This window comes from Leuresthes tenuis, unplaced genomic scaffold (genome assembly GCF_036924035.1).
Source record: "Leuresthes tenuis unplaced genomic scaffold, fLeuTen1.0.hap1 SCAF_18, whole genome shotgun sequence".
Lineage (NCBI taxonomy): Eukaryota > Metazoa > Chordata > Actinopteri > Atheriniformes > Atherinopsidae > Leuresthes > Leuresthes tenuis.
This window is the reverse complement of record NW_027325372.1, coordinates 29,317,666-29,344,017: the sequence shown is the minus strand read 5'-3', so window position 1 is coordinate 29,344,017 and position 26,352 is coordinate 29,317,666. Positions and strand designations below refer to the sequence as shown.

Genomic DNA, 26,352 nt, shown 5'->3' with positions numbered 1-26,352 from the left:
AGGTGCTGATGTTAATGCTTTTGAAACATTTGTGATTTTTTACGTTTTGACTAATAAGTGGCAGGTCAGAGATTTCCAGATGATCACACAATGCTTGTTCTATATTTATCCATGGTTCATCTATTGGGCTAGGTTTAAACCATTTTGATATATACTGTAACCTATTGGCTAAGGAATAGTGCTGAAAATTAGGTAAATCTAATCCACCACTGTCCTTGGTCTTCTGTAGGGTTTTTAAACTAATACGTGGTGGTTTGTTTTTCCACAGAAATTTGGAGATGCATGAACCTAGTGACTTAAACCAAGTAGCAGATGGTTTTATGGGGATCATTGAGAACAAATAGTTAACTTTTGGTAGTATCATCATTTTAATGGTTGTAACTCTCCCCATAAGTGATATAGGTAAGGACTTCAAACGAGAGAGATCGTCCTCTACTGTCTTTAATAATTGCACATAATTTAGCTTTGTTAGCCCTGAGAGCCTGGAGGAAATGTTTATGCCTAAATATCTAATATTTCCTGACTGTAAAGTGATCGCAGGTATATTCTGGTCCCTATAGTTAATGGGCAGAACTGTGGTCTTAGACCAATTGAGAGAGTAGTCAGAAAGTGCTGAGAATTTATTTATGAGTGTGATCGTGTGAGTGAGAGACGTCTGTGAGTTCTGAAGGAAAAGTAATACATCATCAGCATAAAGACTTATTTTATGCTCAATATTTTGGGGTTGGATGCCTTTAATATTTCTATCTTGTCTGATAGCAGCTGCTAAAGGTTCGATGAAAATAGCAAAAAGTGAGGGCGAAAGTGGGCAACCCTGTCTTGTACCTCTCTGCAGACTGAAGCTTGGAGAAGTTTGATCATTTGTCCTGACACTTGCACTTGGGGAGTCAGTTATTTTCTTTTGAGGAGATAAGAGGCTTTAATAATAATATCTTGCAAGAGAGAACAACACACTACAGAATACAGAGTTGCTCTGACCACTGAAGCAAAAACACACAGTTATATTGCCCACTCATCACGTCATCTGTTTTTGGGTATAGTTGATTGTTCTTCTAACTTTCCTCCCCAACCATTAGTTGAGGTTACCCAGACACACTCGTAAATACCAGCCTAACCCTGTCCCCCCTAAAGTGCAGCTATCTCATAATAACAAGCCCACCATTGTAAAGAGGAATTTAAGAAAACAGGGCAGGGTGGTACCTTGCAGCTCGGTCATTTGCAGGTTATACACAGTAACACTCAATACAATGCATATAAGAATTATTTTCCATTACATTCCTCCCTTTTGATTATAATAATACCATTATATTAATCAACCCAAAAGAAACAAGGAAAATAATAACTTTATCTGTAAAACATCAGCCTGCATTTGCACACAACGTGAGTTTAAAATGCAGGCATCATAGTGATAAAGGGTCCAATGATAAACAATCAAAACATGAACAATTAAATATGATTATCTTCATCCCTCTCTAAGTCAGCGTCACTAGAGGAAAAATTTTGAAAGCAAAAAAGTTCTTTGAATCATTTGAATCATTTGGTGAGATACATACAATGAGGCCTTTCACACAGGGAAAAATACAGCAGCCCTGTATTATTGCTTCCTGTGAAATCAAGATACAATGTGCACATGCTGGTTACAAATAACAAAATACAAACAACAAACAGTTTCTTCCATGGTTCACAGCATGTGTATGATCATCTTCATCGCTGGTCTCAGTAAGGATTTTTCAATCTTCGGTGTCAGAGGTTACTAGCACTTAACACACCGGTGGAGTACAGCTTTTACTGCTGACTCTTATCTTTGTCCTTCCGGGCGTGTTGGTTAGGCTGATGTATGTCAGGGTGGAAGTCATCTACTGGTTCTGGTACCTTCTTACAGTGACTGGCATGAATCCAGGTTGCTCTCTCTGCAACTTTAACAGCTGTATGAGTGACCAGTAGCACCTGGAACGGGCCTTGCCAACGTTTGGACTTCCAATGTTTCCTGCGAAGTTCCTTCACCACCTGTCATCTGGTTGGAATGGTGTGTTTTCTGTGGCTGGAAGGGCTGCTTTTACTGTCTGTGAAACTTGAGATAGAACAGTGGAAAGGTTTCGACAGTAAGACAACATAGCATCATCACAAACAGTTGTGGAAGGGAGGGGTCTGGTTACAGGTCCCAATCCCAGGTTAGGAGGTCTGCCAAATAAAATTTCAAATGGGCTGAGATTCACTTGAGCTCTGATTCTCATTCTCATGTAGGTAAGCACAATAGGTAATGTTTTTGTCCATGGCAGACCTGTTTCTTCACAACATTTGGCTAACTTGGACTTTAATGTACCATTTTCTCTTTCCACAGCACCTCCACTCTGTGGATGATAAGCACAATGTGTGCGCAAGGTTATTCCCAGGAATTTACCAACCTCAGTCAATGCAGTGTTTACAAAATGTGTGCCATTATCACTGCTGATCTTCTCTGGAATGCCCCATCTAGGAATGATTTCTGTTTAGCAGTGCTTTAGTCACTGCATTACTGTTTGCATGTTTTGCAGGGAAAACTTCAACCCATTTACTAAACACGTCCACTATTACTAGTGCATATTTCTTTCCTTCAGCTGGTGTGAGTTCAACAAAATCCATCATCAAATGTTCAAAAGGTTTCTCTGGTGGAGGGTGTGCAACTTGCGATGTGTGTAATGCCTTTCCTACATTATGTGTGGCACAAACCATACATGACTGACAGTATTTATGCGCATATGAACTGAACCCTTTTGTGAACCACTGAGCAGTGAGTGCATTCAGCATCCCCCCTTTTGACACATGGTCCAACCCATGTGTCAATTTTGAAAAATGAGGAAAAAAATGTTTAGGTAGACAGGGTTTACCATCAGGTCCCATCCAAACACCATCCATATGAGTTGCACCCACAGAGGACCAAATGCGTCCAGAGGACCAAATTTCATCTGCAGAGGCAAAAGTTTGCAAAGCATGGAGATCTGTGAGGGAGTCTTCTGCCTGCAAAGAGAGGGAAGCGAAAACAGGAAAAGATTTAGCTGCTTGCTTAGCTGCAGCATCAGCTCTGGCATTGCCACAAGCAACAGGATCGTCTGAGTTAGTGTGAGCCGCACACTTACAGACCGAGATTGCTGTAGGCAAAAGGATCGCATCAAGAAGATCAGAAACCTGCTTGGAGTTCAGAATAGTTTTACCATCTGATTTAAGGAAATGCCTGTGTTTCCACAGCGCACCAAAGTCATGAACAACACCAAAAGCATATCTGGAATCTGTGTAAATAGTGACAGACTTACCAGCTGCCAACTTACAAGCTTCAGTAAGTGCAATAAGCTCAGTAGTTTGAGCAGAGAAATGTTTAGGAAGAGAACCAGACAACAAAGTGTCATGTGAAGAACATACTGCAAACCAAACACAGTTAGTACCTGTGGCTGGATCACGCAAAGCTGATCCATCTACAAAAAGAATCATGTCAGAGTTTGGAAGAGGAGTCTCTAAAAGATCAGGTCGGGGTGTACAAACTTGTTCCAAAACAGCTTCACAGTCATGAGGCTCCCCATCCTCAGGAGTCGGAAGCAAAGTAGCAGGATTCAGAACAGTACAACGTTTAACAGTGACATTTGGCATATCACAGAGGTGTATCTGAGCCAACGAGCAGTTGAAAGATGTGAAGTTTTCTGCTCGAGAAGAATAAAGGCAACAGCATGAGGAACCAAAACAGTCAAATTAGCGTAGCCCACAATATCTTGGGAGGCCAGGACAGCTTTCTCTGCAGCTGCAACAGCACGAAGACCACCAGGCAGGCCTGCAGCCACAGAGTCCAGTTTTGCTGAGAAATGAGCCACTGGCCTTTGCCTGCCCCATGTTCCTGCATAAGAACAGATGTCATACAACCATGCTTCTCATCAACTGCCTGTATGAAAGGTTTATGAGGATCTGGAATGCCAAGTGTTGGTGCTGTTTGAAGAGCCAGCTTAAGCTGACTAAAGGCTGGAGCTGCATGTCAGAACTGCAGCTGCCTTTACCATGGATAAGAGCACCTAAGAGAGCTTCGAGAAAAGAGTAGTTAGGAATAAAGTTCCTGCAGTAAGATGTTATACCTAAGAATGACATAAGCTGTTTTTTAGTAACCGGTTTAGGAATGATCTGAACTGCAGCAACACGTTTAGGAGAAAGTGAGCGCCCATCCTTAGAAATCACATGACCCAAAAAGGTGACTTCGTCCTGTACAAACTGTAACTTAGAAAGGCTGGCTTTATGGCCATAAGAAGGAAGATGTTTCAACAGATTCACTGTCTTTTTCACACTGTTGTTTAGATGGACCACATAAAAGGATGTCATCCACATACTGCAAAAGAGCAGAGCCTGTGGTTGATTGAAGTTAATCCAGACTAGCTTTGAGGGCAGCATTGTAAATAGTGGGACTTTCACAGTACCCCTGGCATAACCGGGTAAAAGTCCAAGATCTCCCTTCAAACTAAAAAGCAAACCAAAATGGGCTATCAGGGTGCACTGGCGACAAGTCAACCACTGAGAAAAACTGTGCATCTGATGTAATTTGAGACAAAATAGTGTGTGGGTTGGGCACAGTAGGAGCATGTGGCTGAACTGCAGCATTCACCGCTTGGAGGTCCTGTACAAAACGCCATTCATCTGGCTGGCCAGCATCTTTAATCTTTTTAACAGGAAACAATGGAGTAAGCACAGGTGAATTTTCAAAAGGAACAATAACGCCTGTTTTCTGAAAAGATTGAAAAACAGGTTTAATCCCTTTAATTGCTTCAGGCTTAAAAGGGTATTGTTTTTTACATGGACAAAAGTCTGATTTAGGGGTGACAATTACTGGTTCACAGCCTTTTATCAACCCCACATCATATTTGCTCTTAGCCCAAAGATCATTGGGCACTTCAGCCAACATGGGTATCGAAGACAAATCTGTTTCAGATAAAAAACATGCTTCAAAATGTGATTCTGTGGTAGGAATTAAGTCCACAGTTCTTTGACAATGCATTGTACTCAAAAATATTTTTTTGTATGCTGACAATTGTTCAGAAAACATCAAATTTGGATCAGCAGGTGAAACGGTCCACTCCATTTCTTTCTGACATGTAGCAACAAACTCTCCCACACCTTGTCACTGCCAGTGTGTACGTTTGGCCAAGGAAATGTGAGGGCGAGTACCACAAACATTAAAAAAATCGAAGTGCTCTGGAGTGAGCGACACAGCCAATAAAGTAGGCGCACATATTTTTTCACTTCTTCTCATAGTCATTGTCAGGCCCCAAAGAAATGTGTGATGTGCAGTGCAAATCAGTAGGTTGCATGAAATCAGAAAGGGGTGAAACTAACGCTTTTGCTTCTTCCACTAGTTGTTGTGAAAAAGGAGAGCTGGGAAGTTTCCACTCATAAGCATATGTAAGTGCCGATGAATCAAACTGCACTGCTGTGAAAACTTTGTCAGGCTGTAACATAACCTTAACACCCTCTGGTGTAGAAGTTAAAATAATGCCTAATTTACACATGAGATCACAGCCCATCAGGTTAATGGGACACAACTCTGATAACAAAAATGAGTGTTTGAAGGAGAGCTCATCGGGAGTGACAACACGCAATGGGCATTGTCATTTTCTCCTTCACAACCTGGCCTGAGGCAGACATACAGTAAACGTGGTTTCCACTTAACTTTGGAGGACAATCAAACTCCCCTGACGTCACTACTGATGAAAATAAGTTCCTATATTCTGAAAGAAATATCTTTGCTCTAGGACGGAAATAGCATGCAAAACTTTACTACGTGAATCACAGTCGGCAAGCGTTTCATCACTTTTCAGCTGTGGACAGTCCTTCTTCCAGTGTCCAGTCTGGCCACAGTAAAAACAAATATTCGGATCATAGCTCTGGCGTGGCCCATTTCGACCTCCTCTCCCACACGTCCACGTCTTCAACTTCGGCCTCGTCCTCTTTTTACACCAACTGCGTAATACATGGTCATGGCTGCCAAATGCAGCTCCTTTTCACACTTGTCCCTTTTGGTTGTCTTACGCGTCTCAACTTGGTTATGAGCATGGCAAACATATCGGCGAACGTCAGCCAAACGAGGACCCTCACACCATCCCAATGTTCTTTACTTCAGTGGCGACATCTGGCATGAGGCCTTTAATTATTGCATTGCATGCAATACTCTCCCATGGTCCTGATTCATTACCCAAATCCCTTGGTCTCTGATGACCGCTGTGCTTGCTGACTTCCTCAAGGATGCGGGGTACAAAATCATCAGTCCCTTCACCGGGTTTCTGTTTGCAGGTGTAAATGTGGGACATATTGATTTTGGTTGGAAATTGAGTGGTGATGGCTTGACACAGTCTTTGGATGGCTGCTTCATATTGAGCGTTATCATTATGTCCTCGTTCACTGTTGGTAGGTCGCAAATCCAGTTGTAGCATACTGGCCTCTATTTTGCAGAGGTCGGTCGGTTTGAACTTTTTTGCCAATATGCGACGCAATTCAACCCCAGTCGGGCAGATTGTGCGCAGAAATCTCGCAACTCGTCAGCAAAATGGGGTCCAGAAATCTCTGGATCTGGTAAGCATTGTTATGCTTCCATGATGTCAGTCTCAGTCCAGGGTCGATAAACCAGTAATGGTCCAGTGGGAACTGCAACTTTAACCATAGGCATGGTTTGAATCTGGTTTTGTTTTTTCTCACGTTTAGATCTCTGAAGTCCAGATTGTGGGTAAAGGATTTTTGTCACTTGCGTTAAAAGTTCTTGGGCAGGTACGCTGGAGAACCAAACGTCTTCCTTTTCCTCATCATCAGACCTATGTAACTGATGTTGTGAGAATGATGGAATTTCTTCCCGAGGGAGGATGGAAGAAGTCCCTTCTTCCCGAGAGCCAGAGGCTTGTGGCAGGGCTGGCTGTTGTTGTTGCAGGCGTCGTGGAGGGCAGGAGTCCAGGTCTGGATCCGGCACAGCTAATACTAAATTATTATCATCATTCCGTCATGGCATTTGTTTAACATTTTCCTTTCTTTCTCTTAATAAACTTTATTTTTTCCAAAATTCTATACCTTTCTTACTTCTTATTTAAACTTAATTTTCTTTTTTTTGCTTCATCTCTTTCTCATATTTGCAAAACTTTTCTTCTAATTTTCTTATTTCTAACATACTAAAAGAACCTTCAGGTGGAAAACCTCTGGACCATATGTCTTTTTCATTTCATCATGCTTAGGTCCCCCGGTAGGGTCAAAAGTCTGAGACCTACTGTTTCCCATTCTCAGACTTGGAATGGGGAAATATATTCCTTCACTCAAAGGACGTCTCCAATGAGGACCTTAATCTGTACTCACACTTCTTCGGAGTACTTCACACTTCTTCGGACTGCTTCAAAAGTTTCACTTACCCATGAAATCTCTGTCTCACTAATGACACAACCGGGAAACACTCTTTTATTCAAATAAAAACTAAAAAGCAGTCCTATCGTCTCAGACTATCATATTTCAAAAATGATCCCAGCGCTGGTATTCAAGAAAAGGACCTGCCAGTCCTCTCTCTCAGAAAAGGCCTTGGAGGTATGAGGCTGGAACAGCTACTTCAGTCCAGGCTGGCCATGCACTGCGATCCGGTCCAGAGACACCAGTCGAGGGATCCTGTTCGTGACGCCAAAATTGTGGTGGAAATTTAGTAACGCACAGAGTCAGTTATTTTCTTCTGAGGAGATAAGAGGCTTTAATAATAATATCTTGAAAGAGAGAACAACACAGTACAGAATACAGAGTTGCTCTGACCACTGAAGCAAAAACACACAGTTATATTGCCCGCTCATCACGTCATCTGTCTTTGGTTGATAGTTGATTGTTCTTCTAACTTTCCTCCCCAACCATCAGTTTAGGTTACCCAAAAGGAGTGTATTGCTCCATCACAAGTATGCTTCTTTCACATACAGGGTAATATGAAGAATTTTATGCCTGAAACCTATTTAGACATGCAAAAATATGAAGGACAAAGCAGTTTTAACTTGGTTTGAGTGAAGGAATTCATTTTATATCAAAATCCGGAATTGTGTAGAACTCGTGAAAAGAAGCTTATTCTTGGATTCCTGAAAAAATTTAGTGTTGTTGTTTCCTATCCTGAAAAGTACTACGTTCGTTTTTGTTTAAAGCTATTTAGACATGGATAAATATGAAGGACAAAGCAGTTTTAACTTGGTTTGAGTGAAGGAATTCATTTTATATCAAAATCCGAAATTGTGTAGAACTCGTGAAAAGAAGCTTATTCTTGGATTCCTGAAAAAATTTAGTGTTTTTGTTTCCTATCCTGAAAAGTACTACGTTCGTTTTTGTTTAAAGCTATTTAGACATGGATAAATATGAAGGACAAAGCAGTTTTAACTTGGTTTGAGTGAAGGAATTCATTTTATATCAAAATCCGAAATTGTGTAGAACTCGTGAAAATAAGCTTATTCTCGGATTCCTAAAGGTTTAGTGTTGTTGTTTCCTATCCTGCAAAGTACAACGTTCTTTTTTGTTTAAAGCTATTTAGACATGGATAAATATGAAGGAAAAAGCAGTTTTAACTTGGTTTGAGTGAAGGAATTCATTTTATATCAAAATCCGGAATTGTGCATTATGTCAGCAGAATTGTAGTCTGAATACCTTTATGCCAAACAGATTTGCTTTGCCAAGGGAAGTTTTATAAATGTTTATTGTTTATGTTTACAATATATAAACTAGCAGAATAATTAATTCATCCTCCTGGTCCCTCCCATCCCGGAGAGGGCAGCCAGAGACTGGCTGCAATAGGCATCCCCGCTACCTGGGACCCAACACAGGGCAGGAGGGCCTGATGTCCACCAGGCTCGGGGCCTGCAGTCACCATATTCCGGGAGCTACTGTACCCCCAGAAGGAACCCATCCCGCCCCACCCCACTCAACCCAACCCCACCCCGGAGGACCTCTACAAAAACAAACAAACAACAACAAAAATCAAACAAACAAACAAACAAATCACCCGGTCACACCAGTCGCAGCAGCGAGACCCACCATCACCCAGGCCCCCCCAGGCCCCCCCCAACAGGGGAAAAGCACACCCCCACACAGACCCCCTCCCCCTCACCGCACGCCCCAACACCCTAAAGAAAATAACCACCTGCGGACACCTTGGAGTTCCCAGAGCAACAAGGCCGGCACCAGGACCTGCACCAACCCACGCATATTGTGGCATGTCCAGGGCAACCCAGACCCCCCAGGCACAGGCAGGGCCCAGCCCCGGGCGCAAGGCAGCGGCAAGCCACCAGGTCCAGGCCCAGCTCCACCACCCACGCCAGAGCGGCCCGGTCACCCGGTACAGAGCCAGCAGCCACCACCCCAAGGCCCCTAAGGGACCCCGCCCCACACCGCAAGACAGCCCCACCTGCAAGCCCCCAAAACTGCCCTCCAAGCCCGACACACAGTCCCCCCCAGCAATGACCAACCCGGTCCCCACGACCCGAGAGACCACCAGACGCCCGAAGCCACACAGCCCCCCCCAGCACACACCCAACCGCCCAGAGCGACGGGACAGCAACCCACCACCAACACTATGTGATCAAGCTAATCAGAGGGGACCAGAGAGAATTAAATTCAGCCAATTGATGTTTTGAGGAGGCAGACATTGTTTCCATGCTAATATAATCTAAAAGAAAATTTCTAAACTGGTTAATACACAGATTGTTCTTCGCTTTCCAGTTCATGAGAATAGTTTTCTTTGCTATACATAACACTGTGAGGATCATGTGTGCTAAGCTAAATTCCACGTTGATGTTGTCTAAGTCACCCAGTATGCACAGTGTGGGGCATGCAGGAATGCTACACTTTAGCCATGTTGATAGGTCCGCACAGACTTCAAGCCAGAACTTCTGGACAGGCGCACAAAACCACAAAGCGTGTGCATAATCATCAGGTGTGTTATCTGTGCAATGTGAGCAGATGTTTGAGTGTGTTAGACCCATCCTGAACATCCTTTGTCCTGTATAGTGTGTTCTATGAAGAATTTTGTATTGTATGAGCTGTAAATTAGGATTTTGAGTCATTCTGAAGGTGTTCAAACATATTTGTGGCCAGAAGCTATGACTAGAACTGATGGATAAATCTGCCTCCCATTTTGAGGACGGTAGAGACATTGTGTCATCTATCTTAGACAATAATTTATATATTTTTGATAGTAGTTTTGGGGTGCAGATGCTTAGAAATTCTGCTACCCTAATCGGGAGTTGTAAGTCTGGTTGGTGGAGGATATACTTCTTTTTTATTATAGACTTAAGTTGTTGATATTCTAGGAATTTATTGCTGCCTATCTCATGTTGTGATATGAGCTCATCAAATGAAATAAAATGTCCATTTTGGATTATATGTTCCAGATGTTTGATTCCTTTGATCTTCCAGAGAGTAAAGTTTAGCATTTTTTTGTTTTGCAGGATGTCAGGATTGTTCCAGATGGGTGGAAGCTTACACGGGACAAGTGAAGACTTTGTTATTTTAAGAAATTCCCACCAGGCTGTCAGAGAGGTGCTGATGTTAATGCTTTTGAAACATTTGTGATTTTTTACGTTTTGACTAATAAGTGGCAGGTCAGAGATTTCCAGATTATCACACAATGCTTGTTCTATATTTATCCATGTTCATCTATTGGGCTAGGTTTAAACCATTTTTATATATACCGTAACCTATTGGCTAAGGAATAGTGCTGAAAATTAGGTAAATCTAATCCACCACTGTCCTTGGTCTTCTGTAGGGTTTTTAAACTAATACGTGGTGGTTTGTTTTTCCACAGAAATTTGGAGATGCATGAATCTAGTGACTTAAACCAAGTAGCAGGTTGGTTTTATGGGGATCATTGAGAACAAATAGTTAACTTTTGGTAGTATCATCATTTTAATGGTTGTAACTCTCCCCATAAGTGATATAGGTAAGGACTTCCAACGAGAGAGATTGTCCTCTACTGTCTTTAATAATTGCACATAAATTAGCTTTGTTAGCTCTGAGAGCCTGGAGGAAATGTTTATGCCTAAATATCTAATATTTCCTGACTGTAAAGTGATCGCAGGTATATTCTGGACCCTACAGTTAATGGGCAGAACTGTGGTCTTAGACCAATTGATAGAGTAGTCAGAAAGTGCTGAGAATTTATTTATGAGTGTGATCGTGTGAGTGAGAGACGTCTGTGAGTTCTGAAGGAAAAGTAATACATCATCAGCATAAAGACTTATTTTATGCTCAATATTTTGGGGTTGGGTGTCTTTAATATTTCTATCTTGTCTGATAGCAGCTGCTAAAGGTTTGATGAAAATAGCAAAAAGTGAGGGAGAAAGTGAGCAACCCTGTCTTGTACTTCTCTGCAGACTGAAGCTTGGAGAAGTTTGATCATTTGTCCTGACACTTGCATTTGGGGAGTCAGTTATTTTCTTGTGAGGAGATAAGAGACTTTAATAATAATATTTTGCAAGAGAGAACAACACAGTACAGAATACAGAGTTGCTCTGACCACTGAAGCAAAAACACACAGTTATATTGCCTGCTCATCACGTCATCTGTTTTTGGGTATAATTGATTGTTCTTCTAACTTTCCTCCCCAACCATCAGTTGAGGTTACCCAGACACACTCGTAAATACCAGCCTAACCCTGTCCCCCCTAAAGTGCAGCTATCTCATTATAACAAGCCCACCATTGTAAAGAGGAATTTAAGAAAACAGGGCAGGGTGGTACCTTGCAGCTCGGTCATTTGCAGGTTATACACAGTAACACTCAATACAATGCATATAAGAATTATTTTCCATTACATTCCTCCCTTTTGATTATAATAATACCATTATATTAATCAACCCAAAAGAAACAAGGAAAATAATAACTTTATCTGTAAAACATCAGCCTGCATTTGCACACAACGTGAGTTTAAAATGCAGGCATCATAGTAATAAAGGGTCCAATGATAAACAATCAAAACATGAACAATTAAACATGATTATCTTCATCCCTCTCTAAGTCAGCGTCACTAGAGGAAAGATTTTGAAAGCAAGAAAGTTATTTGAGTCATTTGGTCTTTTTCACACTGTTGTTTAGATGGACTACATAAAAGGATGTCATCCACATACTGCAAAAGAGCAGAGCCTGTGGTTGATTGAAGTTAATCCAGACTAGCTTTGAGGGCAGCATTGTAAATAGTGGGACTTTCACAGTACCCCTGTCATAACCAGGTAAAAGTCCAAGATCTCCCTTCAAACTAAAAAGCAAACCAAAATGGGCTATCAGGGTGCACTGGCGACAAGTCAACCACTGAGAAAAACTGTGCATCTGATGTAATTTGAGACAAAATAGTGTGTGGGTTGGGCACAGTAGGAGCATGTGGCTGAACTGCAGCATTCACCGCTTGGAGGTCCTGTACAAAACGCCATTCATCTGGCTGGCCAGCATCTTTAATCTTTTTAACAGGAAACAATGGAGTAAGCACAGGTGAATTTTTAAAAGGAACAATAACGCCTGTTTTCTGAAAAGATTGAAAAACAGGTTTAATCCCTTTAATTGCTTCAGGCTTAAAAGGGTATTGTTTTTTACATGGACAAAAGTCTGATTTAGGGGTGACAATTACTGGTTCACAGCCTTTTATCAACCCCACATCATATTTGCTCTTAGCCCAAAGATCATTGGGCACTTCAGCCAACATGGGTATCGAAGACAAATCTGTTTCAGATAAAAAACATGCTTCAAAATGTGATTCTGTGGTAGGAATTAAGTCCACAGTTCTTTGACAATGCATTGTACTCAAAAATGTTTTTTTGTATGCTGACAATCGTTCAGAAAACATCAAATTTGGATCAGCAGGTGAAACAGTCCACTCCATTTCTTTCTGACATGTAGCAACAAACTCTCCCACACTTTGTCACTGCCAGTGTGTACGTTTGGCCAAGGAAATGTGACGGCGAGTACCACAAACATTAAAAAAATCGAAGTGCTCTGGAGTGAGCGACACAGCCAATAAAGTAGGCGCACATATTTTTTCACTTCTTCTCATAGTCATTGTCAGGCCCCGAAGAAATGTGTGATGTGCAGTGCAAATCAGTAGGTTGCATGAAATCAGAAAGGGGTGAAACTAACGCTTTTGCTTCTTCCACTAGTTGTTGTGAAAAAGGAGAGCTGGGAAGTTTCCACTCATAAGCATATGTAAGTGCCGATGAATCAAACTGCACTGCTGTGAAAACTTTGTCAGGCTGTAACATAACCTTAACACCCTCTGGTGTAGAAGTTAAAATAATGCCTAATTTACACATGAGATCACAGCCCATCAGGTTAATGGGACACAACTCTGATAACGAAAATGAGTGTTTGAAGGAGAGCTCATTGGGAGTGACAACACGCAATGGGCATTGTCATTTTCTCCTTCACAACCTGGCCTGATGCAGACATACAGTAAACGTGGTTTCCACTTAACTTTGGAGGACAATCAAACTCCCCTGACGTCACTACTGATGAACATAAGTTCCTATATTCTGAGAGAAATATCTTTGCTCTAGGACGGAAATAGCATGCAAAACTTTACTACGTGAATCACAGTCGGCAAGCGTTGCTTCACTACACAGAGCAGGAAAAATGTGTGAGTGTGTTTGTGCTATCACCCATTAGTGGAGGTTCCGCTGCCGCGTGACGTCCAGAACCTGCCTCCCACCCTCAGTCAGCCTTTTGCCCAATTTCATCACTTTTTAGCTGTGGACAGTCCTTCTTCCAGTGTCCAGTCTGGCCACAGTAAAAACAAATATTCGGATCATAGCTCTGGCGTGGCCCATTTCGACCTCCTCTCCCACACGTCCACGTCTTCGACTTCGGCCTCGTCCTCTGTTTACACCAACTGCGTAATACATGGTCATGGTTGCCAAATGCAGCTCCTTTTCACACTTGTCCCTTTTGGTTGTCTTACGCGTCTCAACTTGGTTCTGAGCATGGCGAGCATATCGGCGAACGTCAGCCAAACGAGGACCCTCACACCATCCCACGTAAATGTTCTTTACTTCAGTGGCGACATCTATATAATATTGTCTGGGTCCCGTTAAAACATGTATTTTTCTTGTTTGCTTTAAAACAAGTATTCCCCATTTTCTATCCCTTCAGTAGCCAACCAGTTTGTATGGAGTACACTGGAGCAACTTGACTGATCAGTAAAACACTGCTTTTGTTGTCACCGCAAGGCTTCCCCCGTCGGTTGTTTCACTGAGACACTACTGAGTAACTACAACTCAACCCAGTTTATACACATAACATTCATATACATACTAACAAACAAACAAACAATAATTTATCGCAATTTTCTCATCTCTGTTTGAACGTACACCCAGGTAAATATTCCTGTAGTCTTCTCATACCGACTATGGACCCATTCATTGTTTAACTTCACTGTTTTGCAAATCCTAATTGAATATTACACATTGACATTGAACTTTACTGGATAAGCAGGTCTTCATTGCATTCAGCAGCCTATATGTGAGCATTTATGTGTAAGCTGTTCTTCTTTGCATTTATCAGCAGCAAGCAATTCTTCACTGCACATGCATATGTAAATAGTAAAACAATTCCAATGTGTTAGCGAAACCTTCTATATCACAGTGGTTTCTAAGGTCTATTTTAAGTTCTTTGCCATCAGTGAGATGACATTGTTTACAAAGTGTGTCAAATTATCACTGAAGATCTTTTCAGGAATTTCAAATCTAGAAATGAGTTATTTTACGCGTGATTTTGCTACTGAGAGTGCATCTGCTTGTGCACATGGAAATATTTCAGACCATTTGGTAAAAACATCTGTTGTCACTGAGCAGAATCGTTTCCCTTAACATTAATTTAGTTAAATGAAATCTACACAATAATGAAATAATGAAATCCAAACAAATATGTTGAAAAAGATACACTGGCTTAGGGAATTATCTTCGTTTTGGTCTTAGATTGCCCTGTGGAATGTATTTTGCACATATTTGACCTGCTAGACAAAACTTTATTCATTTATTTATTCTAAAAAAAAAAATTTAATAATAAGTAAAACCATATGCTGTAAAAACCTTGTTCATTATTGCTTCCATTCCTCCTGTTGAGACATGACATGGTCCGTGGCTCAATACTGCAGCATATTTAAACAAATTCTTTGGCAGTATGGTTTTCCTTCCGGTCATTCATACGAGTCTATTGTAGATGGCAATTGAATAACATCTAATAATGCTAAAATATTTGTAGTTTATACATTTAGCTGTGGATGTCAACATACCTGTTTTTCCAATGCTGTGTTAACACATGTACAGTTGAGAAGGCATACTGACTGTCAGTGTAAACGTTAACAACCTTTTTGTTATTTAATTTACAAGCTTCAGTTAAAGCTACCAATTCGACTGCTTGAACAGAGTAATTTTTTGGTAGTGGTTGTTTTAAGAAAACTTCAGTTTCTGTTACTACTGCAAATCCTGTAGCATTTGTGCCATCAGGGTTTTTTGCTTGACCTGTTGAATAAATATAGTTATTTCTGCATTTTCATAACGTATATCAGTTAAGTCTGGCCTGGGTAAAACACTGATGGTTATTTCTGACATGCAATCATGAGGCTTTCCATCTGTGGGGTAGGTAGCAGTGTGGATGGATTAAGTGTAGCACATCTCTCGACAACAAGGTGTGGCTGTGAAAGAAGAACCCTTCTGTCTGTTTGGACTCTCACATACATTCGGTTAATCATAGAAAAACAAGAACAAAACTTTTTAGCCCCTTAAATTCATAAAACAGACATGGTGCAGTTATTTCCATTCTAGAAAATAAGAGTAATCACCACCATTCCTATAAATTCTGGTTATTCTAACAATCTGAATCTTTTTTAAATGTTCGATGAAGCCCTTTGCTGTTCTGTTTAGAGACTCAGCTGATCATAAACCAAGTTTTGCTCTTGAACCAAGCTTCTAAACTCTTCACCTTTTTCATTTCTCAGTTAGTATTCACTTTAAAACTGATTAAAAGAAAAATTAAATGAATGCCTATCAACAAATATGGGATCTAAACTCTAGTGCTTTCTCTAAAATAATTTCCTTTCTCAATTCAGAAATGTGTGTGTGTAAGTCACAACACCCGTGACACCAAAACGGCTTTCTTTTCTCTCTTTTCTCTACACTCTGCACTGTGAGCACACACACCAAATCAGAAAGGCTTTTTTCTCTCTTTTCTACATTATGGACTGTGGGGACACAAAACCGCTCTCTCTCTTTTTTTTTTTTGATTGTGTGCCAGGGCGTTGTCTCACGTATTAGATTGTGCTTAAGATACGAATGGGTTTATCAGTCACATCAGAATCCATACATACTGATCCTCCCGTAATAAAATGGTCGGATCTTATCAAACACACTTTGTTTCTTGTGACAAGTCAGCGAAACAGCGTATACACGTCAAGACACTGAATCAAGTTTGCCACAAGAACTCATAAGTTTGGCAGTATTGCTCTGCCGTCAGCAATCATACACCCATTTTATTTTCATGAGACATGTGCAGGCACCTGTTCATCTACTGTTCTATCACTATGAATTAGTTTATCTATTATCAATAAGGATACTTCTACAACTACTATCAAAGTATGTCCGGACTTCTTATGTTGTCAGTTGCTATATATGAATAAGTGGGTTGCTACTGAAAAGCATTAAGCATGTCACACAGCCCAAACATATAACATTTCAGGACACACCACACAGTTAACAACCACAGTGAAGCGTGTCAAAGCCCAAACATGTAACATTCAACAGGACACTTACACAACACATTCAAATCAAACAGTCAGACAACATACAAGAACATATACCCCAGCCGGCATTGCTCCCTGCCTATTTTCCTACAACTCACTATGTGTGCGCACACCTTTATTCACAAACTCTTCAACTTATACTCTTTTACCGAAGCTGCTACAGCTCGATTGGCCAAATACCCTTAGATCCTATTTCGGTGAATTTGACATCTGCCTTGTATGTAACAGATTAGCGGTTTAGCAGTTTTAATTTAGTTTGAGTGAAGGAATTCATTTTATAGCAAAATCCGAAATCGTGAAGAACTCATGAAAGTAAGCTTATTCTCGGATTCCTGAAACTTTAGATTTGCTCTTTCTTTTACTGCAAAGTACAACGTTGAGCAGCACTAATGAGTTGTTTCTATTTTTGGCAGGCTTTACCTTTGCGGATGAAGCCCTTTCTGTCTGTGCAAAAGAAACCTTTTTACTGTGCAGAGTGACTTCTCTGAGTAGAGTCGCCTTACTTGTTGCGACTGTGCCGATGTTCGAAGCTGGAGTGCAAAGTTGTTGCTTGAATGGTGCTCGCTGGAGCGTGTGGTAGTGTAAAGTTATACCATTTAAAAGGGCTGAAGAGTGCTCAGTGCAGCGGGTGGGCGGAGGTGCAAAGTGACACTATGGCCATAAAAAGAACACCGCTACAAGTGCGCATTGTGCCAGGAAGGGCCCTCGGACGTGAACCAGTGGACAGTTATCGCTTCTCGGCCTTTTGGCTAAGATCAAGTGTAGTATCTGTTCTTATCAGTTTAATGTCTGATATGTCCTCTTTGCGAGGACTACATATTAAATGGATTTTTATCAATAGGAGTTGAAAAAGGAGCTTGCTCCGTTCACTCCAAGCATCGACCCGGTACTGCAGTGCCGCTGGGAATGGTGCGCTCTCCTCTGCTCTTGTGAAAAAGCAAACAGCGGTGCAGGATGGAAGTTTCAGGGAGCCTAAGATGAAACTCTCTTTTAATCTGCTGAGAAAAGAGAGTGAATGCGAAGCAGACTTTAACACGGCTCTGGGAGCGAGCCGAGTGCGGGCTAACCGGGAGAATTGCTTGAAAGAAACGCGACACCGAATGAGCAGTCAGAACAAAGCCTCAATACGGTGTTCCCGTGTTGTTTGTGGCTGCCTTGTCTTTTGCACAGAGTAAAAGACAAGGCTGCCATCGAATAGGGCCCGATTGTTCCTACTTGGTCAGCCGAGGAGCAAGGGTGGGGAGCAAGCGTCTCAACCAAGCAAAGCTCACCATGGGGAAGGTGGCTATGCCAACTAGCCTGATGCCCTGCTCCCGCAGTGATGGATAATCGTACTCTGGTTTCTCTTCATAATGTACAAGTCTTTCGCCTTTTACTAAAGACTTCCGTGGAGAGCAGCACTAATGAATTGTTTCTATTTTTGGCAGGCTTTACCTTTGCGGGTGAAGCCCTTTCTGTCTGTGCAAAAGAAATCTTGTTACTGTGCAGAGTGACTTCTCTGAGTAGAGTCGCCTTACTTGTTGCGACTGTGCCGATGTTGCTTGAATGGTGCTCGCTGGAGCGTGCGGTAGTGTAAAGTTATACCATTTAAAAGGGTTGAAGAGTGCTCAGTGCAGCGGGTGGGCGGAGGTGCAAAGTGACACTATGGCCATAAAAAGAACACCGCTACAAGTGCGCATTGTGCCAGGAAGGGCCCTCGGACGTGAACCAGTGGACAGATATCGCTTCTCGGCCTTTTGGCTAAGATCAAGTGTAGTATCTGTACTTATCAGTTTAATATGTGATATGTCTATGCGAGGACTACATATTAAATGGATTTTTATCAATAGGAGTTGAAAAAGGAGCTTGCTCCGTTCACTCCAAGCATCGACCCGGTACTGCAGTGCCGTTGGGAACGGTGCGCTCTCCTCTGCTCTTGTGAAAAAGCAAACAGCGGTGCAGGATGGAAGTTTCTTTTAATCTGCTGAGAAAAGAGAGTGAATGCGAAGCAGACTTTAACACGGCTCTGGGAGCGAGCCGAGTGCGGGCTGACCAGGAGAATTTCTTGAAAGAAACGCGACACCGAATGAGCGGTCAGAACAAAGCCTCAATACGGTGTTCCTGTGGTGTTTTTATAAAATGCGGTGTAAAAAAAGGTGTGAATGCCCCATAGAAAACTAAAAGGTGAATCGGAAGTGTTCGGCTGCAAGAAGGTGTGAATGTCCGACTATATTTGGTGAAAAGCAGGTGAAGCAAGGTCTGAATGCCCAACCTTACATCATCAAAAGCGAGATCAGAGGTTTTTGGCTGCAAGAAGGCCATAGTTTGCCAAAAGCGGGTAAGGTGCGAATGATCGGCTAAATATCAACAAAAGTGGGGGCGGAGGTCTTCGGATGCAAGTGGGTGTGAATATCCCACCATACAAGTATGGTGGAGAGGAAGCTGTGAATGGCCGACCATAGTTTGCAAAAAGCGGGTGAGAAAAGGTGCGAATGTCCAACCATACATGATCAAAACAGGGAGCGGAGGTGTTTGGCTGCGACAAGGTGTGAATGTCCACCCATAATTAATGAAAAGCGGGCAACAAGTAGGTTCGAATGCCCAACCATACATCATCAAAAGCAGGAGTGGATGTGTTCGGCTACAAGAAGGTTTGAATGTCCGAGCATAGTTTGTAAAAAGCGGGTAAGAAAAGGTTCGAATGCCCGAACATACACCATCAAAAGAGGGAGCGGAGGTGTTCCGCTGTAAGACGGTGTGAATGTCCGACCATAATTGGTAAAAAGCGGGTAAGAAAAGGTTAAAATACCCGACTGTACACAATCAATAGCGGGAGCGGAGTTGTTCAGCTACAAGAAGGTGTGAAAGTCCGACCATGGTTTGTAAAACGCGGGTAAGACAAGGTGCGAATGCCCGACAATGTATGATCAAAAGAGGGAGTTGAGGTGTTCGGCTGCAAGGTTTGAATTTCCAACCGTAATTTGTAAACACCGTTGAAGAAAAGCCTCGAAAGCCCGACTATACACCATCAAAAACGGGAGCAGAGGTGTTCAGCTGCACACAATCAGGTTTTTGCAAATTATGATCTGACATTCACGCATGCTTTTGATGATGTATGGTTGGGCATTCGCACCTTTTTTTACCCATTTTTCAGGAATTATGGGTAGACATTCACACCTTCTTGCAGCTGAACACCTCCTCTCCCGCATATGATCATGTGCGGTTTGATATTCGAAAATTTTCTTTCATGTTTTCTAGCAATTATTGATGGACAATCAGACCTTCTTGCAGCTGAACCCCTCTGCTCCCGCTTTTGATGGTGTATAGTCGGGCTTTCGAGCCTTTTCTTCCCCGGTTTTTACAAATTATGGTTGGACATTCAGACCTTCTTTTAGCCGAAAACCTCTGCTCCCTCTTTTGATCATACATTGTCGGGCATTCGCACCTTTTCTTACCCGCTATTTACAAAAAATGGTCGGCCATTCACACCTTCTTGTAGCCGAACACATTCGCTCCCGCTATTGATTGTGTACAGTCGGGTATTTTAACCAACTACGGTCGGACATTCACACCTTCTTATAGCGGAACACCTCCGCTCCCTCTTTTGATGGTGTATGTTCGGGCATTCGAACCTTTTCTTACCCGCTTTTTACAAACTATGCTCGGACATTCAAACCTTCTTGTAGCCTAACACATCCAGTCCTGCTTTTGATGATGTATGGTTGGGCATTCGAACTTACTTGTTGCCCGCTTTTCATTAATTATGGGTGGACATTCACACCTTGTCGCAGCCAAACACCTCCGCTCCCTGTTTTGATCATGTATGGTTGGACATTCGCACCTTTTCTCACCCGCTTTTTGCAAACTATGGTCGGCCATTCACAGCTTCCTCTCCACCATACTTGTATGGTGGGATATTCACACCCACTTGCATCCGAAGACCTCCGCCCCCACTTTTGTTGATATTTAGTCGGTCATTCACCCCTTACCCGTTTTCTTGCCGCCAAACACCTCTGATCTCGCTTTTGATTATGTAAGATTGGGCATTCAGACCTTGCTTTTCCTGCTTTTCACCAACTATATATATAACATTCACACCTTCTTGCAGCCGAACACTTCCGCTCCACCTTTTAGGTATCTATCACACCTTTTTTTTTCACCGCATTTTATAGATTATGGTTGGAAATTCTCGACCACTCATCCGAAGACCTCTCCTCCCGCTTTTGTTAATATATTTGAACTTTAGTCAGACATTCACACCTACTTGCAGCCGAACACCACCTCTCTAGCTTTTGATGATGTATGGTCCGGCATTCTTACCGTTTCTAACACATTTTTCAGCAATTATGGTAGGACATTCACACCTTCTTGCAGCTGAACACCTCCTCTCCCACTTATGATCATGTGCGGATTGATTTTCGAAAATTTTCTTTCATGTTTTCTAGCAATTAAAAATGGACATTTAGACCTTCTTGCAGCTGAACACCTCCGCTCCCGCTTTTGATCATACATTGTCAGGCATTCGCACCTTGTCTTACCCGCTTTTTACAAAATTTAGTCGAACATTCACACCTTTTTGCAGCCGAACACAGTTTTTTGCAGCCGAATTTGAGCATTCGAACCTTTTCATACCCACTTTTTACCAACTATGGTCGGACATTCACACCGTCTTACAGCGGAACACCTCCGCTCCCTCTTTTGATGGTGTATGTTCGGGCATTCGAACCTTTTCTTACCCGCTTTTTACAAACTATGCTCGGACATTCAAACCTTCTTGTAGCCGAACACATCCACTCCTGCTTTTGATGATGTATGGTTGGGCATTCGAACCTACTTGTTGCCCGCTTTTCATTAATTATGGGTGGACATTCACACCTTGTCGCAGCCAAACACCTCCGCTCCCTGTTTTGATCATGTATGGTTGGACATTCGCACCTTTTCTCACCCGCTTTTTGCAAACTATGGTCGGCCATTCACAGCTTCCTCTCCACCATACTTGTATGGTGGGATATTCACACCCACTTGCATCCGAAGACCTCCGCCCCCACTTTTGTTGATATTTAGCCGATCATTCGCACCTTACCCGCTTTTGGCAAACTATGGCCTTCTTGCAGCCAAAAACCTCTGATCTCGCTTTTGATGATGTAAGGTTGGGCATTCAGACCTTGCTTCACCTGCTTTTCACCAAATATAGTCGGACATTCACACCTTCTTGCAGCCGAACACTTCCGCTCCACCTTTTAGTTTTCTATGGGGCATTCACACCTTTTTTTACACCGCATTTTATAAAAACACCACAGGAACACCGTATTGAGGCTTTGTTCTGACCGCTCATTCGGTGTCGCGTTTCTTTCAAGCAATTCTCCTGGTTAGCCTGCACTCGGCTCGCTCCCAGAGCCGTGTTAAAGTCTGCTTCGCATTCACTCTCTTTTCTCAGCAGATTAAAAGAAACTTCCATCCTGCACCGCTGTTTGCTTTTTCACAAGAGCAGAGGAGAGCGCACTGTTCCCAGCGGCACTGCAGTACCGGGTCGATGCTTGGAGTCAACGGAGCAAGCTCCTTTTTCAACTCCTATTGATAAAAATCCATTTAATATGTAGTCCTTGCATAGACATATTACATATTAAACTGATAAGTACAGATACTACACTTGATCTTAGCCAAAAGGCCGAGAAGCGATATCTGTCCACTGGTTCACGTCCGAGGGCCCTTCCTGGCACAATGCGCACTTGTAGCGGTGTTCGTTTTATGGCCATAGTGTCACTTTGCACCTCCGCCCACCCGCTGCACTGAGCACTCTTCAACCCTTTTAAATGGTATAACTTTACACTACCGCACGCTCCAGCGAGCACCATTCAAGCAACATCGGCACAGTCGCAACAAGTAAGGCGACTCTACTCAGAGAAGTCACTCTGCACAGTAACAAGATTTCTTTTGCACAGACAGAAAGGGCTTCACCCGCAAAGGTAAAGCCTGCCAAAAATAGAAACAATTCATTAGTGCTGCTCTCCACGGAAGTCTTTAGTAAAAGGCGAAAGACTTGTACATTATGAAGAGAAAACAGTGTATGATTATCCATCACTGCAGGAGCAGGGCATCGGGCTAGTTGGCATAGCCACCTTCCCCATGGTGAGCTTTGCTTGGTTGAGACGCTTGCTCCCCCCCCTTGCTCCTCGGCTGACCAAGTAGGAACAATCAGGCCCTATTCGATGGCTGCCTTGTCTTTTACTCTGTGCAAAAGACAAGGCAGCCACAAACAACACGGGAACACCGTATTGAGGCTTTGTTCTGACTGCTCATTCGGTGTCGCGTTTCTTTCAAGCAATTCTCCCGGTTAGCCCGCACTCGGCTCGCTCCCAGAGCCGTGTTAAAGTCTGCTTCGCATTCACTCTCTTTTCTCAGCAGATTAAAAGAAAGTTTCATCTTAGGCTCCCTGAAACTTCCATCCTGCACCGCTGTTTGCTTTTTCACAAGAGCAGAGGAGAGCGCAACATTCCCAACGGCACTGCAGTACCGGGTCGATGCTTGGAGTGAACGGAGCAAGCTCCTTTTTCAACTCCTATTGATAAAAATCCATTTAATATGTAGTCCTCGCATAGAGGACATATCAGACATTAAACTGATAAGAACAGATACTACACTTGATCTTAGCCAAAAGGCCGAGAAGCGATAACTGTCCACTGGTTCACGTCCGAGGGCCCTTCCTGGCACAATGCGCACTTGTAGCGGTGTTCTTTTTATGGCCATAGTGTCACTTTGCACCTCCGCCCACCCGCTGCACTGAGCACTCTTCAGCTCTTTTAAATGGTATAACTTTACACTACCACCAACTCTGAGTCTCATTGAGAGACTTTTCTCAACAATTGGGTCCTCAAACCAGATCTCAACGTTTTTTCCGCTTTCCAGGGTCGGAGCTGAAACCGTGCACGGGGGAGTCCAGTACTCCTAATGAAAGACCCCCTGCTGAATTGCGGTAATTAGGGGCCAGTGTCCACTGAAAGGGGGTAAAAGGGACGAGATCGTACTTTTGAATCAATGGCCAGAAGCCATTGGAAGTGCAGGCATCAACAATAATGGTGTTATTTCACCCATTAACACTTAAGGTACCTCATGCAGTGGCTGTGATATGGTTACTTAACAAAATATCTTTACCAGACATCTCTCCTACATAACAGTTCTTCTTTCACAGCCACACCTTGTTGTCGAGAGATGTGCTACACTTAATCCATCCACACTGCTACCTACCCCACAGATGGAAAGCCTCATGATTGCATGTCAGAAATAACCATCAGTGTTTTACCCAGGCCAGACTTAACTGATATACGTTATGAAAATGCAGAAATAACTATATTTATTCAACAGGTCAAGCAAAAAACCCTGATGGCACAAATGCTACAGGATTTGCAGTAGTAACAGAAACTGAAGTTTTCTTAAAACAACCACTACCAAAAAATTACTCTGTTCAAGCAGTCGAATTGGTAGCTTTAACTGAAGCTTGTAAATTAAATAACAAAAAGGTTGTTAACGTTTACACTGACAGTCAGTATGCCTTCTCAACTGTACATGTGTTAACACAGCATTGGAAAAACAGGTATGTTGACATCCACAGCTAAATGTATAAACTACAAATATTTTAGCATTATTAGATGTTATTCAATTGCCATCTACAATAGACTCGTATGAATGACCGGAAGGAAAACCATACTGCCAAAGAATTTGTTTAAATATGCTGCAGTATTGAGCCACGGACCATGTCATGTCTCAACAGGAGGGATGGAAGCAATAATGAACAAGGTTTTTACAGCATATGGTTTTACTAATTATTGAATTTTTTTTTTTAGAATAAATAAATTAATAAAGTTTTGTCTAGCAGGTCAAATATGTGCAAAATACATTCCACAGGGCAATCTAAGACCAAAACGAAGATAATTCCCTAAGCCAGTGTATCTTTTTCAACATATTTGTTTGGATTTCATTATTTCATTATTGTGTAGATTTCATTGAACTAAATTAATGTTAAGGGAAACGATTCTGCTCAGTGACAACAGAGGTTTTTACCAAATGGTCTGAAATATTTCCATGTGCACAAGCAGATGCACTCTCAGTAGCAAAATCACGCGTAAAATACCTCATTTCTAGATTTGAAATTCCTGAAAAGATCTTCAGTGATAATTTGACATACTTTGTAAACAATGTCATCTCACTGATGGCAAAGAACTTAAAATAGACCTTAGAAACCACTGTGATATAGAAGGTTTCGCTAACACATTGGAATTGTTTTACTATTTACATATGCATGTGCAGTGAAGAATTGCTTGCTGCTGATAAATGCAAAGAAGAACAGCTTACACATAGATGCTCACATATAGGCTGCTGAATGCAATGAAGACCTGCTTATCCAGTAAAGTTCAATGTCAATGTGTAATATTCAATTAGGATTTGCAAAACAGTGAAGTTAAACAATGAATGGGTCCATAGTCGGTATGAGAAGACTACAGGAATATTTACCTGGGTGTACGTTCAAACAGAGATGAGAAAATTGCGATAAATTATTGTTTGTTTGTTTGTTAGTATGTATATGAATGTTATGTGTATAAACTGTGTTGAGTTATAGTTACTCAGTAGTGTCTCAGTGAAACAACCGACGGGGGAAGCCTTGCGGTGACAACAAAAGCAGTGTTTTACTGATCAGTCAAGTTGCTCCAGTGTACTCCATACAAACTGGTTGGCTACTGAAGGGATAGAAAATGGGGAATACTTGTTTTAAAGCAAACAAGGAATTAGATGGGAAAAATACATGTTTTAACGGGACCCAGACAATATTATATAGATGTCGCCACTGAAGTAAAGAACATTTACGTGGGATGGTGTGAGGGTCCTCGTTTGGCTGACGTTCGCCGATATGCTCGCCATGCTCAGAACCAAGTTGAGACGCGTAAGACAACCAAAAGGGACAAGTGTGAAAAGGAGCTGCATTTGGCAACCATGACCATGTATTACGCAGTTGGTGTAAACAGAGGACGAGGCCGAAGTCGAAGACGTGGACGTGTGGGAGAGGAGGTCGAAATGGGCCACGCCAGAGCTATGATCCGAATATTTGTTTTTACTGTGGCCAGACTGGACACTGGAAGAAGGACTGTCCACAGCTAAAAAGTGATGAAATTGGGCAAAAGGCTGACTGAGGGTGGGAGGCAGGTTCTGGACGTCACGCGGCAGCGGAGCCTCCACTAATGGGTGATAGCACAAACACACTCACACATTTTTCCTGCTCTGTGTAGTGAAGCAACGCTTGCCGACTGTGATTCACGTAGTAAAGTTTTGCATGCTATTTCCGTCCTAGAGCAAAGATATTTCTCTCAGAATATAGGAACTTATGTTCATCAGTAGTGACGTCAGGGGAGTTTGATTGTCCTCCAAAGTTAAGTGGAAACCACGTTTACTGTATGTTTGCATCAGGCCAGGTTGTGAAGGAGAAAATGACAATGCCCATTGCGTGTTGTCACTCCCGATGAGCTCTCCTTCAAACACTCATTTTTGTTATCAGAGTTGTGTCCCATTAACCTGATGGGCTGTGATCTCATGTGTAAATTAGGCATTA

General features: G+C 42.3%; 6 non-coding genes across 6 annotated transcripts; 3 read left to right on the top strand and 3 right to left on the bottom strand.

Annotated features, from left to right (window-relative positions):
- Positions 1-17,504: 17,504 nt before the first annotated feature.
- On the top strand, positions 17,505-17,695 carry LOC140275827 (U2 spliceosomal RNA). The gene has a single exon (XR_011908539.1). It is a non-coding gene; the product is annotated as a U2 spliceosomal RNA (small nuclear RNA).
- A 411-nt stretch (positions 17,696-18,106) lies between these two features.
- Positions 18,107-18,220, top strand: LOC140276400 (U5 spliceosomal RNA). The gene has a single exon (XR_011908997.1). It is a non-coding gene; the product is annotated as a U5 spliceosomal RNA (small nuclear RNA).
- A 275-nt stretch (positions 18,221-18,495) lies between these two features.
- LOC140276003 (U2 spliceosomal RNA) lies at positions 18,496-18,683 on the top strand. The gene has a single exon (XR_011908696.1). It is a non-coding gene; the product is annotated as a U2 spliceosomal RNA (small nuclear RNA).
- A 3,563-nt stretch (positions 18,684-22,246) lies between these two features.
- On the bottom strand, positions 22,247-22,434 carry LOC140276084 (U2 spliceosomal RNA). The gene has a single exon (XR_011908771.1). It is a non-coding gene; the product is annotated as a U2 spliceosomal RNA (small nuclear RNA).
- A 275-nt stretch (positions 22,435-22,709) lies between these two features.
- On the bottom strand, positions 22,710-22,823 carry LOC140275867 (U5 spliceosomal RNA). Its single transcript, XR_011908575.1, has one exon. It is a non-coding gene; the product is annotated as a U5 spliceosomal RNA (small nuclear RNA).
- A 411-nt stretch (positions 22,824-23,234) lies between these two features.
- On the bottom strand, positions 23,235-23,425 carry LOC140275927 (U2 spliceosomal RNA). The gene has a single exon (XR_011908628.1). It is a non-coding gene; the product is annotated as a U2 spliceosomal RNA (small nuclear RNA).
- Between the last annotated feature and the right edge of the window lie 2,927 nt (positions 23,426-26,352).